Here is a 17,226-nt window from a genome sequence, read left to right as displayed (position 1 = left end):
CCTCTGACCAACAATACAATTGTGAATTTTTGTGCCATATCAGCTTCTTGTGTACGTGATTGCATCTAGAGAGAGGTTGCTGAAAACATAATAGAGCTTTTTGGCCCTGCCCTTGTGGAGCAAATATGCAATCAGTGCATTCCAAGAGTCCACACTCAGGACACAAATCTCCTTGAGCACTTGCATAGAGCCACATGCCTTCAAGATGAAAGTATACGTGACTAAATTTAGAGAGATATACTTGATTTGCATCCGCTAAAAACAACCTAGAGAATTTTGGCCCTGCTCCTGGTGCACATATCCCACAATCAGAGCATTCCAAGAGGCCACATTTTGGACAGAAAGTTGCTCAACCACTTTTTGTGCTTTCTAAAGGGCACCACATTAGGTAGTGCCAAGCACGCCATCCTTTTTCAACAGCCTCTGAGTAACAATACAATGGTGAATTTTGTGCCTATATCAGCATCTTGCACATAACAACATGTCTTCAAGATACATGTGTAGCTGATTTCATCTAGAGCGAGCCCCTTGCTTCGCTTCAACAAGAGCTTTCTGGCTCTGCTCTTGTTGCGTGCATCTCGCAATCAGTGCATTCCAAGAGGCGACATTCTGGCCAAGAAGTTGCTCAAGCACTTTTTGTGCTTTCTCAAGCAGCCCACATTTGGCATACATATCGACCAAGGTAGTGCCAAGCATGATATCCTTTTTCAACAGCCTCTAACTAACAATATAATGGTGGAACTTTGTGCCCATATTGGCATCTTGCGTAGAGACACATGCCTTCACGATGCATGTGTAACTGATTGCATCCGGATAGAGATCCTTGCTTTGCTTCAATGAGAAATTTCTAGCCCTACTTCTGTTGCACACATGTCGCAATCAGTGCATTCCAAGAGGCGACATTTCGTCCAAAAAGCTCCTCAAGCTCAAGCGCACCAGATTTGGCATCAACCAGTGCCAAGTAGGACATCATTTTTCAACAGCCTTGCTCTTGTTGTGCACATCCTGCAATCAGTGTATTTCCAGAGGTAACATTCCGGAGAAGAAGCTCCTCAAGAACTTTTTGTGCTTTCTCAAGTGCACCACAGTAGGCACTGTCAAACATGACATCCTTTTTCAACATCCTCTAATGAACAATATAATGGTGAGTCTTTGTGCCCATATCAGCATCTTGCGTAGAGCTTCATGCCTTCAAGATGCATGCAAAGCTGATTGCATTTGGAGAGAGACCCTCACTTCACTTCAACAAGATCTTTTTGGCCTTGCTCTTATTGTGCACATCCCACAATCAGTGCAGTTGAAGAGGCGACATTCCACCCAGGAAGCTGCTCAAGTTCTATTTGTGCTTTCTTAGAAAGCACTCCAACAATGTACTTGCTATTGATAATTTTTCCATTGACTTTCATGAGATTTATGCTAGTGTACAATGTGTCATTAACCTTTCAGAGAAATAATACTCCAAGCATAGGAAAGCACATGCTTTTAAGGAAAGAGAATATGTTATGTCGCGTATTAAAAGTGTTTATTTTGTGGACACTAATGTTTTTGTCAAGCTTGCTCCTCGTTTTTATGGTGCTTTCAAAATTTCAGTTGTCATTGATGATGTTTCTTATAGGTTAGATTTACAATCTCACTGGCACATTCACAATGCCTTTATATTAGTCTTTTGAGAACTTCTTTGAGGACCTCTATCCTCTCATCCAATCTATAAAGATCCATGTGCACTTGTGGATGAAGAAGAGAAACTTGTACCTACAAAAATTATTGACCATGAAGACCACCACTACATATTTATAATGGATACCTTTTGACTTTAAGGCTCACCTCAGAGAAGTTGCACGTTGGATGCCTGCAAAGTTATTTCGCAATTTTTGGATCTTCTCTCTACCTTTCCCTACTCTCGGATCATTTGATGTCTCGATTGAGCAACTGAGGACATTGGTTATCCTTGACTTTTTTTTTTGATGTTGTCCACCCTTCAAATTTCCATGTCACATGCGGTTAGCATTGGCACATGCTCGAAATAGTTGGGCTTTGTAATGGTTAATTACCATGTTAATTACTTTGTTGTTGGGCTAAGTGATTGTGAGCTTGAAGTTTGTGTGGACTAGAATTCTTAAAGTTGAAAAGAAGGTTTCAGAGTAAAGAATCTCAAATAACTAGCATTTATTTTATTTTTGATTCAATAAAGCCGACACATGGTCATTTTGTAAGGGCAAGATGATTGCAAATTCCAATAAGGTGAAAACCAATTTGTATGGTTTCATGCAAACGTTATGTAGAAAGAGGGGCCTCAATTTCCGATGCTGGTCTTACTTTCAAATAAATATCAAATACCCAAGATGTAGAGTGTGTGGCATGCACTTGAGGGCTAGATTTCGACCATTGGTTGTATGATTCCCCTATCTCTTTCTCTAACCTATTCTTTACGTGGAAAATATGGTCGCCATCTCCATCTCTACATCTCTTACATCTTCTTACACTTTATGTCTACATCTATCTATTTGTATGGGTGTCATGTGTGTAACTGTTAACCCTCACGGCTCACGGACACCCATCACCTACGATGGACGTGTATTATGTATTTGGTAGAGTCAGGCACCGGGCTTGTCGGTCCAATAGGGAAAGGTAGAGTGATCGCCGATGAGAGGCGCACTTTAACTTGGACATTCAAGGGATTAGTTGGCTAAGCATGGGCGCCCAAGTGTGAATGGGGTGAGCTCCTATAAAAGCCAACTAAACCTAATTTTTACTCATTCTCTCATTTGTGCAATAGAAGAGTGCTCTTGCTCCATCTCCATCTCCATCTTCTTCTTCTTCACCTCCTTGTGTGTGTGTGTGTGTGAGAGAGAGAGAGAGAGAGGGAAAGTGTGTGTGCGATCGAGCATTACGAAGGCACGGCGGTGGTGAAGCGGTTGAGCGCGGCACGACTGCAGCTTCTTCTTCATCGCGGCGAGGAATCCACCACGAAGGCGAGCGTAGAGCGGTGAGTGACACACCCTTTGTTTTCTTGAGCTTGCTAGTTTAGGCTTGTTGTGTGCTTGGAGCCGTTTGTGGCTCGCACACGGTGTATTGGCAAGTCCCTTGCTTCGACAGTGCGGCAAGGAGCGCACATTTTTGGCGCCGCTGCCGGGGATATGCCCTACACTAAGCTCGGTTAGCACTTTACGCTTCCTTGTGGTGCAATTTCTATCATAGGAAAGGCAGGAAAGGAGTGCGTGGAGATTTCTGTTTTTTGCGTTTTCTGCATTTGCTGTTAAGTTTCAATTTCTGCTATTGTCTGCGTTTTTTCAATTTCTGCAATTTCTGCATTTTCAAGTTCGGCGTTTTTAATTTCTGCAATTTTCTGCATTTCTGCGTTTTTCAATTTTCTGCATTTCTGCATTTTCAATTTCTGCAATTTTCTGCAATTCTGCGTTTTTTCAATTTTTTGCATTTCTGCGTTTTTCAATTTTCTGCATTTTCAATTTCTGCGTTTTCAATTTCTGTATTTTCTGCATCAAAAAACAAAAACGCGAGCGAGCGGGCGGGCTAAATTTTTGGCGCCGCTGCTGGGGATATGCCCTACACTAAGCTCGGTTAGCACTTTACGCTTCCTTGTGGTGCAATTTCTATCATAGGAAAGGCAGGGAAGGAGTGCGTGGAGATTTCTGTTTTTTGCGTTTTCTGCATTTGTTGTCAAGTTTCAATTTCTGCTATTGTCTGCGTTTTTTCAATTTCTGCAATTTCTGCATTTTCAAGTTCGGCGTTTTCAATTTCTGCAATTTTCTGCATTTCTGCGTTTTTCAATTTTCTGCATTTCTGCATTTTCAATTTCTGCAATTTTCTGCAATTCTGCGTTTTTTCAATTTTCTGCATTTCTGCGTTTTTCAATTTTCTGCATTTTCAATTTCTGCGTTTTCAATTTCTGTATTTTCTGCATCAAAAAACAAAAACGCGAGCGAGCGGACGGGCTAAATTTTTCGAAAATAAAAAACGTGACTCTTAAAACGGACGGGTTGGTTTGTATAAAAGGTTGATCGGGATCATTTTCCCAAGCCCAAGCCCAAGCCCAAGCCCAAGCCCAGGCCTCAGTCCTCAGTCTTATGATATATACTAAACTCACTCTTATATATATACCCTACTCCCTCAAGAGAGAATGAGAGCATGTGGGACAAGTCCTCCACTCTCCTCCTTTCTCTTCCCACTTGCACCCTTAGACTTTCTAGTTTGGGCCTAGTTCCCTACTGGAAATTGACAGTTTTAGGGATTCCGAGGGCATAGAGTGACCAAACGGAGGGCTGTAAAGCACGGCACGACCCTCTGACCGATACGCTTGTTTCGAGCTATCACACGGCCCATTCCACGACACGCTCTAAAAAATCTAGCAAAAAAACAAACAAAAAACACGCTAAAAACTAGTCACAAGGCCTCCTAGAGCAGCTTTTTGACACCTTAGGGTATCAAAAGCACATGCACTTACGCTCTAGGCGGGTGCTAGAACACGAGCATATTGAGGGTGCCTCTGTTCATACGGACACCCATTACCCATCCACGATAAGCTCTAGACCCTCAGCGGGGACACAAGGTAGCACCACCCAAGACCCTAAAATAGCCGCTAGTGATTCCTCCTCTGACTCAGAAATCATGGAAGCATACCCTACCCAAAACACTGAGAGAGAAGGCCATGCACCTCCCGAAGCTCCACAGCCTAGTACTAGTATGTTTAGCCGTTTCATGGAAACATTAGGTAGAGCTACTCGCTCGGAACCTGATGCAAATGAAGCACACGAAGGGGGTGGGGAAGTGGACTCTCCTTTCACATCGCACGTGGACCCCACACCCCCAAAGAGTGTCCATGTGGATATCCTACCAACTTCTTACCAAGAAGGCCCTGTTGAGCTGCCTCCTTCAGAAGTTCCCTCTAGAGTACCGTTGGTGACAAGTAAAACCACGGGGAGCAACATTGCTTCTACCTCACAAGAAACCGTTAACACGTCGACTCTAGAAGGATTGTTCATTAATGATCATTGGACATACGACCTCCACACTGAGGTGTTGACGGATCTACACTCTGGCCACGCCTACCATGTAGGATGGATAGAGATTGTACAATCCACCTCTAGTGCCACGAGCATCGAAGATCAACAGAAAATGATCTGTAATGTTATCCATGGCATTATTCAATTAGAAAGGCAAAACCGAGGGGTAAATATACTCTCAACTGGCCCCATGAGATTTCTGGATACGAGCAAGGCTCAACAGCCTACTCTATCACAAATGGAGACTCCTCTAATGAGCCCCATGGACACATCTTACGTCATTTCACCTGGGGTCTCTATGCAATCTGAGCCTCCGAGAGAAAACTTTAGCTTCCCTAACTTGGCTCAACCCTCTATCAAGGAAAACACAGTGCTCACTCCAGGGATAAGCCTAACAGAGAATGTACCGATGACATCTACGGTTAGCGCAGTGCCACTACCTAGTGTTGTAGTACCTAATATGGGGCCTCGATCGTATGTGCCTCTAGCCCCTTATGCACACATGGCCCCCACACCTCCAATTGTACCACTTGCTTATGCTCCTCGAGTGCCGCTCCCTAGCTCTTATCCGAGTGGACCTATGCCCGGTTATGTTCCATATCCTGCATCATCTATACATATGCCAAGACCGGTACCCGTTCCTCTCCCACATATGATTCCAAGAGTACCTCCACTGGCCCTACCTCCTCACATAGGTGACTTGGCAGCGTTTGCTCAAACCATAGGTCGATCTATCGCGGAAAATATGCGTCATGCATCTGATAGAGAGCCTAGAAGTAAGGCAGTACAAATTGCCAAACTCACGCAAAAATTCAATGGGGACGAAGATGCTAGGAAACACATTGAAGTGTTTGAACAAGTATGTGATTCCTTAGGGGAACGCAACGAACTACATAAGTGCAATGCCTTAAGCTTGACATTAAGTGGGAAGGATGGAGATTGGTATAGGACCCTAAGGGTGGACGAGAAAACAATTTACCCTACCCTTCGAAGGTTGTTTCTAAAGGAGTACATACGAGAAGGTGTGCTTTGGGGTGTAGCATCTCAGCTACAGAAGGCCGAACGTAAGGAAGGAGAGTCAGTAAGGGACTTCATTAGTCGTCTAAAGCACTTAAACTCTCGCTGCCCTGTAAATGAGCGCTTCAACAATAACCAACTGCTTGATCGATTCATTCGAGGGTTGAGGAATGAAGGAATCTATAATGGACTAGTGATTAGAGGTATCACAACCTGGGAAGATGTCACTGCCAATGCAATCCAATTAGAGGACAACTTGATGATAGCAGGCATGAGGGTGTCTACTGACACGAGATCCACTAGCTCACAAGCCATTGAGTATGAACCCATGACTGCAAAGCCCATTGCCAATGAGCCAAAGGTATTTGAGACATTCTTGACAGACCTCACCAAGGCAATCCAAGAGTCTCTTAAGGATAATCGACCCCCTCAAAATAGTCACATGTATCCAAGAAGGGAGCAACAATGGTGTTCCATTTGCTTAGGTCCACATAGCACTAGTGAGTGCCCTACGTTTAGAGTAAAATTTAATGGAACTTGCAACGCATGTGGTAGGTATGGTCACCAAGCTAAGGATTGTTTAATGATCAAACGTATGATGGCAAATAGACCACCTGTAGCCTGGACGGATGCGCCTCGAGCTCCTGTATTGATGCCTACTCCACCTGTTGAGCAACTACCGCAACACATGGTCCCTAGATCTCAAAATGTTGTACAAACTACACCGCTACCACCTCCTGTGCTAGGACCGCAGCCCCCGCATCCAAGAGTCGCCCCTATGAACCAAGTGGGTTGCGAGCCATCAAATGCTTATGCAGATGGCTGTGAGGAGGAAATAGACACTAGTATTGCCTACGGACTTGATACATTGGAAGAATGTCCTATATACTACATGGAAGATTGTTGGGGACAAGTCAAGCCGGTTTATCAAGCTGCTGCTCTCGCATCCAGAGGTCAAAATATCAACACCCAGGCTAGGAGGCCACCTCTTCAATGCTACGAGTGTGGTGGACCACATCGAGTAGCGGAGTGCCCTATTAGGCTGCAAAAGAATGCTGCACAGATGCAAATGAATCAAGGGAGCACGTCTGCAATGCCAATATTCACATGTAATCGTTGTGGCATAGATCACTTGATTGCCCAATGCCCCTATAACCCAAATGCGCCTAAAATCACACCCCTAAATTTGGTCGAAATTGCTAGTGTGACATCGCCAATACCACCCGTCGCACCCGCTTATGCGATTACACGGTCCATGCTTCAAGGGCCAGGACATATCCTCGAAGAGAGAGATACCGCGTCAGTTATCCAAGCAAAGAAAAAGAAGACACGAAGGAAGAAGTCGCAGAATACGGAAAATTCAAAGCCAAGTTCCAAAACAAACATAGGAACAGGAGATGACCCCGTGTATATGAATGACCTCGAGGATGATTCAGATTCACTCGAGACAATGGAGACTAGAACCAATACCACAAAGGGAAAGACCGACAAAGAAAACCGTAACATGGAACCAAATGAAAACCGAATGAGAGAAAACCATAAAGAGCCTCTCAAAACACCACAAGTGGTTCCAAATCCAATCCAAGACCCCCAAGATAAACCGCAGGGGCAAAAAGGGAAGAATCGTAAAAAGAAGATTGGGACGTACCCAAACCCAGTAGACGAGATTGAGCAGGTGAAACATCTAAGAGGTTTAGTGGAGGAGACTCAAAGGAAACTAGAACCAGAACCCATGCAGGTCAAAATTCATGACACAGTGTTTCCCACGCAAGTTCATCCACCCCACATGAACCATAGACCATTAGCCATATCTAGTATCATCCAAGAAGGGAGTGAGGACAGGACATCAGAAAGTGAGCATACACCCTTCTTGTTGGAAAGGATGTTTAACGAAGGAATACCTGATCCCATTGAGGAATATGAGATTCCATCCTCACCAGTTCTTAGTCAAGGACCTACACCCTGCAAAACGCCAATGAATGTTGCCAAACTAGTGGACTTCATGTCTTCTGAGGTCTGAACCACGATCATAGCAAAGCTGTATGGAGATCCTGAGTTATTCCTTGCACTTCGAGCATTCCTTAACGGAGAGCTACGAACGGGATTACCACAGTTTGCGCAACCAAATAGGCCTGACTCGATTATGATTGATGAGGAAAATCATGTGCAATCACTTGACTTAGATGGACACGAGTCTGTGATCGAGGTACCCATTAACGAATTAGGGCAGTATTTTGAAGGCGACGAGTCTAATGCGACCCTACCCATCACTACCAAGGGATTAACTATAAAGGGAATTCTTGATGGTGGTGCGGGAGTTAGCATCGTTACAAAAGATTATTGGGAATCCATGGGAAAACCCCGCCTCAGTGTTACTAACATTGTGGTAAAGATGGCAAATGGTACCATAGCCAAACCTATGGGGATGCTCAAGGATCTTAAGATCAAAGTTCTAGGACACAAGGTACGACATACGTTCATTGTAATGGATTTCTCTAAACACCTTATGTCATATGAAATGATTTTAGGACGACCATTCATGAGGGAAGCACAAATGGTTCACGATTGGTCTAAAAATCATGTCTATTTGCAATTCCAAGACTTTGTCCTTAGAGTGGATTTGGTGACTGGTAAGGTACACCCCTTAGGGAGTAAAACCATTATTGATCATCGCTCTGACACCACAGTTCATTCGGCCACACTACAATATTGTTACACTTGTAAGAAGGATACAGACATTGGCCAAGATTCTCCTTATATGGATATCCTACCTGGGATGACTGAGTCGGACAATGTGGATTGGGTACACCTAGCATCAACCATAGACACTTGGGGAAATAGGGGGACGACCTGGGTAACACCTGAGGGGGATGAAATGCCTATACCCTTAAATATGCTACAAGCAATGCATATCGCTTCTGACAAGACTCATCCTAATGTAACAAAGAAAACATACAAGTGAGTCCCTAAAGCTTCTTTAGTGACCATAGCTAGTGCTAAAAAACAGAAGCCTTGTAAGAAACGTACCACTCGCTCCAAGAAAAGTAAGAAAATGTTGCGATGGATCCCTAAACGGCTATTGGAAGCCCAAGGCTACTATCAAGGAAATGATCAAATTTGGGTGCCAAAACGTAGATTGTGCTCTTACCTATCACCTGACCCAAGTGAGTCCAATCCCGTAGCTCCAAAACGAATCAATGATCATGAAAAGAAAAAAATCACAGAATGCTACACACCTAGTCCAGAGCTAGTTTGGGTACCAAAGAAAGAACGATTTGTTCCACCTAGCTTAGGAAGGGGGGAGTCCCATGAAGATTCTAGCTCCTCATGTAATACATCCATAGAGGTAAAAGCTTCTACACAGCCTCCATCTATAGTAGCGGACCTCCATGAAGCTACAAAAGAATCCACACCTCCCAATGTTCAAGAATCACCTGATAAACCACTTCAAGTTCGATCCTGGGAGAGTACCTTACCACCCTTGCAGCTTGATGAGGCACCTAGGGTAATAGAAAACTACTGGCAAAAATCCTCACCTATTACCAACTGGAATAATTGGTTTCAAAGGGTGACAAGCTCATTTCAAACGGTATGATCTACCCAAGGAAGGGGGGAGTGTTTGCTGACAGTCATCATTCATTTGTTTCCCTCTCAACCTTTTTCCCTGACCTCTCAATTCCAATCTTAGGGAATGTACATATAAAGCTTTATACTCACAAAAAAAAAAAAGAGCAAGAGCAATTAGCAAACGAGTATGCACATTAAAGTCAAAACATTGACTCAGACCTACACATGTCACATTTGGTACAGTGAAACAGAAACCTATGCCATAAAACACCTTTGATCCTCATCACTTGAGTGATGGAGGGTAGGTAAGATTAGTTAGATAGGAGTGTTTCTGTTTTAGAGTTGAGTGATTAGCAAAGATCTCTTTTCCCACTAATGTGCATCCTGGAGGTAGTCCTTTTGTTTTCTAGTGTGTACAGGAGCGTGTTGCTATTGATAGGATTTGGACCTTCATGGAACCTTCAAATCAAGCACGACCATCAACACAAACATGTGTTTCTTGTCCATTAGCATTGCCGTTATCTTTTTGCATCTATGATTGTCTGCTTTGATTGTGATTGGTAGCATAATATTCAGTGCATTTGCTTAGTATCAAACATTTAATTCAATGTAATGTTTTGTCATAATCACTTGTCTAGGTTTAAAAATCAAGCAGTCCGACTAAGCTAGTTTGACCAAGTTAGGTGTTAGAGATCTTCTCTTAATACCATGGGGAATGCCTTCCTAATAAGCAATGGTTACTTAGGTTCTTAATCCGATTTAGGCAGCATTGTGTGAAATGTACTAGGGCTTTCTAGTGGGCTTAACCCTATTGACCTTTAGCTTAAGTATTATAAAGGGAGTTTACTAATGTGATGAGCCTGGGGAGGGTAACAGTGTTATATGACCCCCCGAAGTTACAAAATTAAAATGCTGAAAATGAACAAACAAAAAATCAAAGTGCCACAATGTAAAATTTTAAGCTGGAAGAGAAATCTCAGCTTGATTTGGTACTTCACTCACATGTATCGCCTATGGTACTAGAGCCCTAGAGGTTCCCAGTGTGGGCGCTTTTCCTTGAAAAGCAAAAAACCCAAGGCATACAAAATAAGCACACACATCATAATTGAATCAATGTGAAAAGACTTTGGGGGGTCAAAGGAAAGGTAATCAGTCAGGCAATGATTTCATGAAAAATTCCTTTTATGGTAGCTTAACTACAAGGTTTTCTAGATATAGCCTCTAGTCAGCCCTCGAACATCAATACTTGGCTCTCGCGATTAAACAACTTAATTGACCACAGAAAATTAAGAAGCTTACCCATGGTATTAATATTCGATCTCTAGTGCCTTTTGACCGTCAAATTAGAGACCCCAGACTTGTTTAATTTTCTACCTTTACATCTGTTTATGCATTTGATTACATTGCAATTTAATGTTCATTGCTAACAAATTGTTTGAAATTCTTTGACCAATCAATTTGTCTACCTAAAACTGCATATGCTTTTTAAGAGAATGCAATTACTGTGCCAATGTTGTTTGATTTTGCAGTGACTGAAGAAGGATAAGGACATTCATCTCAAATGCTCTTCCACCTCGACGAACCAGCTTCAACTCAATAGCTTCCGAGGACGGAATCTACATCAGGAAGGGGGGCATGTTAACCCTCACGGCTCACGGACACCCATCACCTACGATGGACGTGTATTATGTATTTGGTAGAGTCAGGCACCGGGCTTGTCGGTCCAATAGGGAAAGGTAGAGTGATCGCCGATGAGAGGCGCACTTTAACTTGGACATTCAAGGGATTAGTTGGCTAAGCATGGGCGCCCAAGTGTGAATGGGGTGAGCTCCTATAAAAGCCAACTAAACCTAATTTTTACTCATTCTCTCATTTGTGCAATAGAAGAGTGCTCTTGCTCCATCTCCATCTCCATCTTCTTCTTCTTCACCTCCTTGTGTGTGTGTGTGTGTGTGTGTGAGAGAGAGAGCGAGAGAGAGAGAGAGAGAGAGAGAGAGAGAGAGAGAGAGAGAGAGAGAGAGAGAGAGAGAGGGAGAGTGTGTGTGCGATCGAGCATTACGAAGGCACGGTGGCGGCGAAGCGGTTGAGCGCGGCACGACTGCAGCTTCTTCTTCATCGCGGCGAGGAATCCACCACGAAGGCGAGCGTAGAGCGGTGAGTGACACACCCTTTGTTTTCTTGAGCTTGCTAGTTTAGGCTTGTTGTGTGCTTGGAGCCGTTTGTGGCTCGCACACGGTGTATTGGCAAGTCCCTTGCTTCGACAGTGCGGCAGGGAGCGCACAGTAACAAGGATGTGTCCTATTCTTGATTGTCTATGTGTTTGAGAGAGAGAGAGAGAGAGAGAGAGAGAGAGAGAGAGAGAGAGAGAGAGAGAGAGAGAGAGAGAGAGAGAGATATGGTGAAAGATGAGTGGAATTTGTGTGCAAGTAGAGTTCAGAGGAAGTTTCCGGCTTCCCCTTCCATCAATAATAAGTAATGGAGGCTTAACAAGATGTGTGTTCTCAACCAATCATGCATACGTTGAGATTTGTGTGTTGCACAACATTGACAAAGATACATGAGGGAGACAAAGATTGTGGAGACAGGGACTTGCACACCTCTAGAACGGAGAGCTGAGCACACATGCAAAAGAGAAAGAAAACGGCTTGATGGTAGAGGGAAAAATGATATCCCCCCCCCAAAAGGAGAACCTCAATGCACCATGAGAACCCTATTATTAAATTCAAGAGGTTACAAGATACAAAGAGTCTCTTATAAATAGAGATCATTCTTTTGATGTTAACAAAAAACCTTAGCACATTTGCATTCAATGAGAGCCATTTGATCGACATGAGGATCCAATGATAGAGATCGCTTGCCACGTGCAACCATACTATAACCATGTCCTTGTAGTTATAATGCATTTACAAACTCATCGTTCTTGAGCTCCTTTCACAATGGGGTAGCGTGATGCATAGTTGAGAGGTTATATCACGCTTTGATGTGATGCGTATGAGAAGACCTAGCCAATCCACTTTGTCTCATCTATCCAATGTAATGGACTCATGAGAGAGACTCAAACTGAGTGTCGCCTCTCTAACATGAGACTAAGAGTACACCTCTCTATATCCAATTACATGCTAAGATGCTCAAACAGAGTATGCCTCTAGCATGAGAGATTGAGAGTACAGCCTTATATTCAATGGTCTAGGTTACATGCCAAGATATTCTATACCAAGAACCCCACCATGTGTCCTCCTATACTAGGTGGTTGTGGACACAACACCTTTAGCTTTCTTTGTCAAAGGGGATCAATAATCCCCATGCAAAAGGAGTCTCGTCATTTAAACACCATCGTTGATTTCTCGAGATAAAACTATTCTCTGGATCCCATGATTAGTTCTTTTCAATTCATATCCCAATGGTCTCACAACTATGTCAAAAGCAAATACATGCAGGTGTGTTGGTAAGACATTCAACCTAAGGGTGGGGGTTTCAGTCTCGCAGATGTGAGTAGAGGTGCATGTCTTGAGATTAGGCATTCCAACATTGGGTTTTTCCCACTAATCTCGACATCTCGAGAGCAGTTTTTCTTGATCAATGTCCCCGAAATAAATTTTCTTTATCTTTTGCTTATCTTGAGATACTGCATCCCGAAATTAGATTTCTCCCAATACTCTCGGCATCTCAAGAGTAGTTTTTCTCGATGGGCATGCCACCGAGAGTAGTTTCCCTCTTCAATAATAGGTCTTGAGTTCAACTCTCGACGGATAGATCTTTGAGGTTTCTTTAGGATAGTTTCCTACTACGTTAAAATCCTCTTCTTCTTCTTCTTGATCGATGGCCTCGATTGCATGACGTGTCGGGCTTTCAAGTGAGATCCCGTGCCAAACATCCGTGGCAAATGAAGAGGAGGTACAAAGACCACAAAAGTTAAATACTCAGGAAATTAGCTTCTGCAACTCATTACTACAGCTCTGTACAACGTATTATCAAGGTAAGAACACACACTCGCGATATGTTTTTCGTTTGTAGTGTTTTCTATAGCCATCACTGATTTCACGTTCACTGAGAATCTCTCAATCCCCTCACAAAATCACAGAAGTGAAATATGGAGAGGAAGACAATGACAGACACTCGAAAATAATGAGACTTTCTTGGATGACCTCATTAAAAGCCTGTGCTAAGAAAAAGGATTTGTGCCAAGGCAATAAGGTACATGCGGAGATTTGCGCTAGTGGGTTACTTGAGAAGGACACATGCTTACAGAGCTTGCTGGTCAGTATGTATGTAAAGTGCGGTGCACTTGTCAGGGCACAACAAGTTGTTGATGAGCTTCCAGTCCGGGATGTCGTTGGTTGGACTGCACTTATTGCAGGATATGCCCGACATGGGCGGGGTCACGAAGCTCTGGGCTGTTTTCATTGCTTGCGAAGCGAGGGCCTCTCTCCGGATGCGGTCACCTATGCTTGTGCCTTGAAGGCATGCGGTATTATTCAAGACGTTGATCCGGGCAAACAAATTCATGACGAGATTGTTAGTCAGAGGTTGTTGGAGAAGAACGTCGTGCTTGGCAATGCGTGGTATACATGTATGCTAATTGTGGTGTACTTTTGAAAGCACAACAAGTTCTGGACGAGCTTCCCAACCGGGATGTCATCTCTTGGATCATTAATTGCAGGATATGCCCAACAAGGGCAGGGCCAGGAAGCTTTGAAATGTTTCCATTGTATGCGAAGTGAGGGTTTCTCTCCAGATGCAGTCACGTATGCTTGCATTTTGAAGGCATGCGGCATTATGCGAGACATTGATATGGGCAAACAAATTCACGATGAGATTGTCAATCAGGGGCTGTTGAAAAGAAGTGTCATGCTTGGCAATGCTTTGATTGACATGTATGCCAAGTGTGGTGTACTTTTGAAAGCTCAATAGGTTCTTGACGAGCTTCCTGATCGAGATGCTGTCTCTTGGAATGCATTGCTTGCAGGTTATGCCCAACAGGGGCAGGGCCAAGAAGCATTGGGATGTTTCCAGCGGATGCGAAGCGAGGGCTTCTCTCCAGATGCAGTCACCTATGCTTGCATTTTGAAGGCATGTGGCACTTTGAAAGACGTCGACACAGGAAAACAAATTCATGATGAGCTTGTTAGTCGGGGGCTGTTGGAAAAAACTGTCGTGCTTGGTAATGCTTTAGTTGACATGTATGCCAAGTGTAGTGTACTTTCCAAAGCACAACAAGTTCTTGACAAGCTTTATGTTCGGGATGCAGTCTCTTGGAATGCATTGATTGCAGGATATGCCCAACAAGATCAGGGCCAGGAAGTGCTTGGCTGTTTTCATCGGATGCAAAGTGAGGGCTTCTCTCCGGATGCGGTCACCTATGCTTGTGTTTTGAAGGCATGTGGCATTATGCAAGACGCTATCATGGGCAAGCAGATTCATGATGAGATTGCTAGGCAGGGGCTGTTACAAAAAGATGCCGTGCTTGGCAATGCTTTGGTTGACATGTATGCCAAGTGTGGTGTACTTTTGAAAGCACAACAAGTTCTTGACCAGCTTGTTGTCCGGAATGAAGTCTCTTGGAATGCACTGATTACAAGATATGCCCGACAGGGGCAGGGCCAGGAAGATGTGGGGTGTTTTTAGCGAATGCGGAGGGAGGGTTTCTCCCCAAATGTAGTTTCTTGGACTGCACTTATAGGAGGATATGCCCAGCAAGGGCGGGCCAAGGAAGCTCTGGACTGTTTTCAATGCATGCAGCAAGATGGCATTTCCCCCAATGCAATTACTTATGTCAGTGTGCTCTATGCATGTAGCCACTCAGGTTTAGTCGATGAGGGTCAGATGCATTTTGATAACATGAGGATTAAACATGACATTGCACCAAACAAAGAACACTATACTTGCATGGTTGATCTTTTTGGACGTACAAGGCTCTTTGACAAAGCAATGGGAGTAATTACGATGATGCCGTCATCTGATCATCGTCCAGTTTGGGTTTCCCTTCTAGGTGCTTGCCGACAATGGGGAAATGTCGAGCTCGGAAAGTTTGCTTTTGAGCGTGTAGTCCAACTAGACCGACATTATGGGGCAGCATATCTCTTAATGATTAATATTTATGCAGCTGCTGGGATGCAAGAGGAGATAGAACATATTGAATGCATGAGAATAAAAAATGTAGCTTGGAATAAGTCAGAATCTGGCTGCTGGGTTAATGCAAGTGGAAATGCTCAATAAATTTGTTGTTGGGGTATCAATGCTCAATAAATTTGTTGTTGGGGATACCAAGCAGATGTAAGGTGCAACGGAATGAATGTTTGAACTTTGCTCAAGATGAGTGCTCCGAACTGTGTTCAAGGTTCCTTTTGTTCTTATGGAAGGGAGAGCCTTCCGTTCTTAATGAGAGTGCAATGATCATAAACAAAGTGAATGGACACTGTGCGTGCAAGCGTATGAGACTGAGAGATAGAGAGAGAAGAGAATACGACACCAGAGATGTTGTAAAACTCTTCTCCGAAGGCCCCACTCTCTATGGCGAGAGCAGTCTACTTATAATTGCACAAATCTCTACAATGCTTGGACTTGCCAACGATGAGGAGGACGACGAGACGGACTGAAATCTGAAAATGGTAAGGGTTGAAATCTACAAATCTTGTACCTACTGAATTTTGACTCTATGTCGGTGACGATGTCGATGACGACGGTACGGCGACGACGCGATGAAAACGCAGATGTTGAAATCTGTGTTTTCCTGGCTGATACTGTAAACCTTGCGGAAATTGACCATGCGGCGAGGAACTGCTGCGGGAAGGTGAGATCTGCGAGATTCGGGACTTGATCTACGGTGTCTAAGGGTTAAAAACTAAAAACGTTGGTCCTAGGGCTGATCCTGTCGCGATGATCTGCAAAAACGCGGAGGAATTTGCAAACCAAAAACGCTAGGGCTGAAAATTGACCTTGCGGAGAAATCTGCTAACGTTGGGCAATCTGTTGTGTTGCTGTGGGAATCTGCTAACGCTAGGGCTGATCTGCTGTCTATTGTCGCCGGGAATTTGTGTTGTGGTTTCCCCTTCTCTCTGCAGATGCGTCAGAGGTTTTTACTCGGTTTTTCTGTCATGATCTTCCCAGCCATGCTGGGAACAACAGAGAGAACTCCTCCTCGGGTGCCCAAGGGCAAGAAAACCCCTGGATAATGCCTCTGGGCTCGTGGGTTTTCTAATTTACCTTGCCAACAGTCCCCGATCTGCGCACTGGCTGTTTAGAGAAATGCAGTGCTAGCTCGCTGTCGTTGGGGGGACAATCCTGCATCAATTAGGTGGGCAGCAGTGCAAAAACGCTGGTTGATCTGGTGTAAAAACGCTAGGTCTTCTGTTGAGAGAAAACTCCAGAGTTGTCGCGGGGGTTGGTCTTGCTGAGGTTGTATGTTGAGCAAGGTGCTCCTGCTGTCTCTTTTGCCAAAAAGTGCTAGCTTAGGTTTGCTTATATACAAATTTACTCAATTTGCCCTACCTACTTTCCAACAAAAGTCATTTAAATTAATAAGTGAAAAATATCAAAAAATAGAAAAAATAAGCTAAATGCACTAGAAAATTCCCCTGAAGGATTCTGATGGGAATGCTTATGATCATGCTGTGTGCAACCA

At 43.8% G+C, this 17,226-nt stretch overlaps 1 pseudogene; it reads left to right on the top strand.

Moving 5' to 3' along the window:
* The first annotated feature begins 15,233 nt into the window (after positions 1–15,233).
* Positions 15,234–15,821, top strand: LOC147459207 (pentatricopeptide repeat-containing protein At4g14820 pseudogene; annotated as a pseudogene).
* The last annotated feature ends 1,405 nt before the right edge of the window (positions 15,822–17,226 follow it).

Source organism: Adiantum capillus-veneris, chromosome 4, assembly GCF_014529385.1.
Source record: "Adiantum capillus-veneris isolate H3 chromosome 4, ASM1452938v2, whole genome shotgun sequence".
NCBI classification, from domain to species: Eukaryota; Viridiplantae; Streptophyta; class Polypodiopsida; order Polypodiales; family Pteridaceae; genus Adiantum; species Adiantum capillus-veneris.
The sequence above is the reverse complement of the archived record's forward strand: the minus strand, read 5'-3'. Positions and strand labels throughout refer to the sequence as shown.